At 39.8% G+C, this 5,972-nt stretch overlaps 1 long non-coding RNA gene across 2 annotated transcripts; it reads right to left on the reverse strand.

The window, feature by feature from the left end:
* Positions 1-396: 396 nt before the first annotated feature.
* LOC125531541 lies at positions 397-3,488 on the reverse strand. Of its 2 annotated transcripts, none has more exons than XR_007293315.1 (4): positions 3,220-3,488; positions 2,973-3,069; positions 1,851-1,931; positions 397-649 (listed from the first exon to the last, which is right to left on the reverse strand). It is a non-coding gene; the product is annotated as an uncharacterized LOC125531541 (long non-coding RNA). The 2 variants fall into 2 exon arrangements; XR_007293314.1 differs by having other exon boundaries at positions 3,159-3,473.
* Between the last annotated feature and the right edge of the window lie 2,484 nt (positions 3,489-5,972).

Raw genomic sequence — 5,972 nt, forward strand, 5'->3', positions numbered from 1 at the left:
GATTCTATGACCAAAAACATTTGGTCGATAAATCTTTGTCTAATAGTTTTCGTCACTAGAGGTCTACTTGAACCATGTAGGATCTGACATGGCTTCAGCCACGTGGCTAAGGTGATGATGTGGCAGCCTTGATGGCATTACGGATGACTGAAAAATAAGGTCACAATTTTCACCAGCCCAGTCCAATAAGGTATCTAAATGCGCAAAGCCCAACAATACAGCCCATTCATTTTAGCCCGTTTCATTTTTGGGCCACATCCAGAGACTGATCCTATCAATTTTAGCCCATTAATTTTGTTAACTTGGCCAAGTCGTTATTTTGCACATTTTTGTTACACTAGGCGTCGTAGATTTACCTCAAAAAAGGCATCATAGATAATTCCAGCCGGAAACTAATATTATCAATAAATAGTTATATTGTTTTCAGCAATAGGCATCATAGTGGATACTTCAGGTACATGAATCACATACATAGTTCAGCGTTAAACTCCTCTAAAGAGGTACTATACTTATAATGATTTTACACAAAGCCAGAACCCCTATGCTTCATGACAACACGTACACATAACAACAAATCAGGAAACCATAGCTTCTCCTGTTCACTGTCATCCACTTCTGAGTAGCCAGTTCTTATGGATTGCAGAATATCCTGGGATCAAGAAAGATCACACATGAGAAGAACATGCAGACCACATAGCAATTGAATTGAAACATCTTTGTTGTAAGACACATATACTGTAATAAGAAGGAAACAACTACAATTATGATAAGCCAACCAAAGTGTCATGACAGTATAGTACAGAGGTATTTTTCACAAGACAATCACCCACTATAGGACAAAGGTTGGACAAAATTTTCTCATTGTAGCTTAACAACGACTATCATGACAATACAACAGAGGTTAACAAGCAAGTATTATTTCCAGATAAAGGATACAAATGCCACCCTAAAATGAAATTTAAGATTCCAATGTGTAGCTACACTTGTCTAGGCGCACATCAAGTATTGACCAAGTTATTAAAGTAAATGAGTATTCAATATAGATTCAACTTTAGGTAACTCATTAGCAGTTGGGGAATTAGAAAAAAGAAATACATTGGCATGATGCACCAGAGGTAAGGGAAAGCGTTACGATACATGTGAATGGCTCGGGTCTTAGGACAAGATACCCTCCATGTTCCATATTTTTTGGCCCAAACATGTCAACAAGTTAATGTGCATGTTGAATGGAACATAGAAAATCTATTGAACAACCATTGCGGGCGGCAAGCAAAAGATAATGCATGCAATCAACCATGCATACAAAAGTGTAGTGAACAAGCATGAATCCTCCAGAATGTGGGGAATTAACCACCAAGAGATCCAATGTAACAAATTACTCCTTCCGTTCCTAAACATAAGGCAATTATTATCAAATGCAACTGCTTAGGACAATAATATAATGAATAGTTGATGATACTATTAGAACCATATCCACCTTGCAGTATTTCATACTCCCTCCGTTTTTATTTAGTTCGCATGTTAGCTTTGGTCAAAGTCAAGGTTTACAAACTTTGACCAAGTTTATATACAAAAATATTAAGGTATACAATAACAAATCAACAACATTAGATTTATTATTAAATGTACTTTCACATCGTATAGATTTATTATGATAAATATCTATATTCTTTTCTATAAACTAGGTCAAACTTTACGAAGTTTGACTTCAGTCAACTCTAAAATGCAGAGTAAATAAAAACGGAGAGAGTAATTAATCGTGTAACAATGCTAGTATACTGATCTTGTCCAGTTTGCTGTGAATTCTCTATTCATGCATTTTTCTAGAGGAGAAGGGGAGAGAGTGGTACCTGTTGATGCCAGTAAGCAGACCTGCTAGGTCGGGATTGAGATGCCGGTAAACAGTTCCCAAAGTAAAGAGAGCTTAGCAGCTGTTTGATAAGTATGCAAATTTTTAGTGGGCCAATTAACATTCTGTGAGCGAAGTAAAATGTATGTCCACAGGAAAGACAAAAGGACCATATATGTGCTTAAATATATTAGTATCTGTTATAGTATCAAATTACTCGGAAGAAATTTTCCATCACTTCACTTTCCATATTTGAGAAAAAATATTAAACATTATATACTACCTATTGGGTGCATCCATAGATATACACACGGAAACCATCAAGTACAAGGGTTCAGACCATAAGGTTTTCCAGGCTAACATGACACCAAAAATGACATATCATAATGTCTCAACAGCAGAGAGCATATATGGCATGGACGTACCCAATTTTATATTTTGATGAGTTAACTAAATAATGTCTAATGCACACATATACAAGCAAAAAATGGTGACTATGCTTCAATACCTTGGTACTTACGGTGTAAATTCTGATGAAAAGAAACGTAAAAATTAACAATGGGCTATTATCACATATATAATTGGGAAACTAAAACACCTTAAGATTAATGGTCGGGTGATTACTGGGTAACTACAGACAGCAGAAACATAGGGAAAGTGACGCAAAATGCACTATCCATGTACATCTTGCACATTGACAATTACGCGACGGAGAAGTACATTAGTACATAGTCACTTCACAAATAAAACTACTTAGGGAATTCGGAATGCATGATTTATGAATAGTAAAATGCCGGAAAACTGACTAAAGTTCGGATAGAACACTCTCAACTAACCAAATCTTGTTCTCAGTAATGGGAGTATCAACTTTCTTTCTCTGTAATCAATAAGGATTTTGTTTTTACCATGCATGTTTATGTGTAATTAAGCAAAGCAAGACTTTGTCAATCTCAGGTAAGATGCACGATCAAATTCATACTTGCACTACTCATGCATGTCTAGAATTTGTTTGTTTTTGTACACTAGCTGAAAACAGGTAACACAGTTAAGCAAGTGGCACGAACAACTATCTTACCAGGCTGAAAACAAAATAGCAGCAGATTAGAGTTACTACCAAACTCACCAATGATAAATTCCATCACACGCTGGCACATTCAAAGAAACAGATTTGAGTTACTATTGAACCCACCATTGATAAATTATGTCATCGACACTGGCACCTACAGAGTAGCAGATTTGGCACATTCAGACATCAATTTGGGCAAACAACTTCATCAATCGATAGTGTTCAGAAAGAAAAGAAAGAGACCAGCCGAAAGCGACGATAATAGTGAGGATAGCCCAGATGGAGCTGCAAGCGGCGTGGTCACCTTGGCCGCGTACACGGGATTCATGGGGTCCTTGCGCGCAAACGGTCATGTCTGCTGGCGCACCGTCTCATCGCTGCCGACGTCGGGGCAGTTGGAAACGACCCAATCAAGCGTCGCGGCCCACCCAGCCCCCGCTGGTCCAGCGCCAAGCGCAGTGTTCACTGCTCCGACAGCAACCACACTCGCCCTCCTTGTGACGCGTGCGGTTGGTGCAGCATCGGTTCTTGGGACACGCCGCCGTTGAGATCTCAAGACAGGTTCGCGGGTGGGAGGGGAGGGGATCGTGGAGAGAGTAGAAGGTGGGAGCGGCGCTGGATGGGATTCGGGAGGAGTTAGGGTTTCATAACTTTTTATACGACCTGGGTTGGTCTGGTTTCGGGCCTTTGGGCCGGGAAGGTCTCGCGCGGGTAATGCGTTTTGCGGGAAAATAGGCTGACACACATATGGCACGAGCTCAAAAATTGCCGGAGATATTCCCTCCATTCCAATGAATGCATGCATCTTAAAATTTAATTTTAACTATAAAATAGACCAACCAAATATGTGTTATATGTGATAAAAAAATTAGCATTGAATTAATGAAATGAGATTTTCAATGGTATAATGTGCTGACTGATACACCCTTCATCCGCGAATAAGTGTGTTTTTAGCTTTTGTTCTAATTCAAAGTTATAAAAAAATTGTCGAATTTTATAAGGATAATGCACGTTCACTAAATGACCAATATCAATAATATGACGTGACTACAAAAAACACCTTTTTATTTAGATATGAAATAATTTAGATAATCCTCAAACAATTTTAAGTTGTTTAAATTGAAAATACAAATATAAAAGGGAAGCCCTTAGATTTTTGGACAGAAATCTAGCCTTGATCGTAAGCAGGCAACCTTCTCAACTATTCTTCTTCTTTGTAATGGACCTAGTCCAGCCGTTGGAGCTCCTTTTATTTTATCAGTATTCAATTGTACTTATAGGTCAGATGGTCCCATGTGTAAGGTGGGTCCATTGGTCATTCGGCCCATCGTCTTACATGTGGGCCCTGAATGCTAGCTAATCCCACATGTCCGGTGGGTTAGTGGGTCTCATAGGTTTGTTGGTCCCAACATCAAATCTAGGACCTACTAAATATTCGGTTCACTCATTTGAGGTGTAGATATACCCCATTTGTCATGCACCCGCAGGTTGATTTCACACATATACATGACACGTAAACAAAATTACTACACATATACAATGACACAAGGGCAAATTGCTGATCTGTCTGCCCAGTCATCATTATTCAAGCCTGTGACCATATTAATTTTGTCATGTTGGGCCCAAAACAAGGCCATGGATAGTGCCATACCTTTCATGACCAATTTGAGTGATGAGACTATGACCTTTCTGACATAGATGGTCACAATTGTGAGGAGTTTAGACCCCTTGGACACCCCATGACCATCTTGTAATTTTTTGTCATTGATCCATGACCAATTGGGCACGGTCATTATATTTTTGTCATAAATGTCCACATTTCTTGTAGTGGAAATATGCAATGGATCTATCCTTCCTGGTGCTGATTACTTCCCATTGCTTGTCTCGGCACCCACATATTTGGTAAATAGTGTCCTTAAGTTCCCTGTTGTAAACTTCTCCAATGCATCCAATGCTGATGTGGGCTGCCATGCTCTTGCCTAGACTCCAGGTGGGTGCTTCGAAAGAAAACTCTATGGGTTTAGAAGTTGGCGAGAACGTCCTTCCTGGAACTTGTACTTGTATCCTCCAGCGCTCCTCTTCAGGTAAAGTGGCGGTGTACGTCCCGATGAAACTTGGTATTCCAATGTTCAGGTACCTAGTGACTTCCTTCAAGTGGTGTCCAAAAGGTGTGTCTTCATCCGGTTGGGCAAACTTATTCTTCATCTCCGCCATCCTAAAGAGTAGAAAATGGAGAGGAGTTAGAAATGAGAAGAGAAGGGTGACCTAGGGTTTATCTTAGTGGTCATGTCCTACACTCAGCGTGTGCTCTGATACCATCTTGTAGCGACCCGACCTCAGATGGTCAAGTCTCTGTGCTTCAGTGTCATCCCTGGATCGGTAATGCTGACACACACAGTACTTGAAGGATTTATAACAGAGTAGCAATCACACACTTATTACATCGAAAGTCTCAAAAGAGAACTTATTACAATAATATGGCTTAAGGCCATCTAATACGATAACAGTGGAAGGCTTGGAAGATAGAGTGAGTCCATCAACTCCAATGGCATAGCTGAGCTGCACGGGAACGACCTAACGAACCTTACTCCTCGTCTGAAAAGTTTGCTACATAATACGTTGCAGCCCGAAACGGGTCAGCACATGGAATATGCTGGCAAAGTAACACAATAGAGCAAGAACAGAATAATGCTATCACTAGATGCATATTTGGCTGGTGGAAAGCTCTATGGTTACAGTTTTGCGAAAAGCCAATTTTTTCCTACGACAAAGAAATAAGTTCTATTTAACTATTATGATAGTTCAAACATCATTGACAAGGTTCCTCCAACTCAATCCCAATTAAAGGTAACTATCAACCCAAATATTAATTTAGAGTGATGAGATACATATGATAATCCAAGTACTAGATACTCAAGATGTCCATAACCGGGGACACGGCTAACACTGATTAGTTTGTACACTCTGCAGAGGTTTGACGGAAGTTTCTAGCAGGAATCATCTCAGTTCCCTTTGAGCCTGGGTGGTGGTCCATAGGAAGATCACACGGGTACTCCG

This window comes from Triticum urartu, unplaced genomic scaffold (assembly GCF_003073215.2).
Source record: "Triticum urartu cultivar G1812 unplaced genomic scaffold, Tu2.1 TuUngrouped_contig_7432, whole genome shotgun sequence".
Classification (NCBI taxonomy): Eukaryota; Viridiplantae; Streptophyta; class Magnoliopsida; order Poales; family Poaceae; genus Triticum; species Triticum urartu.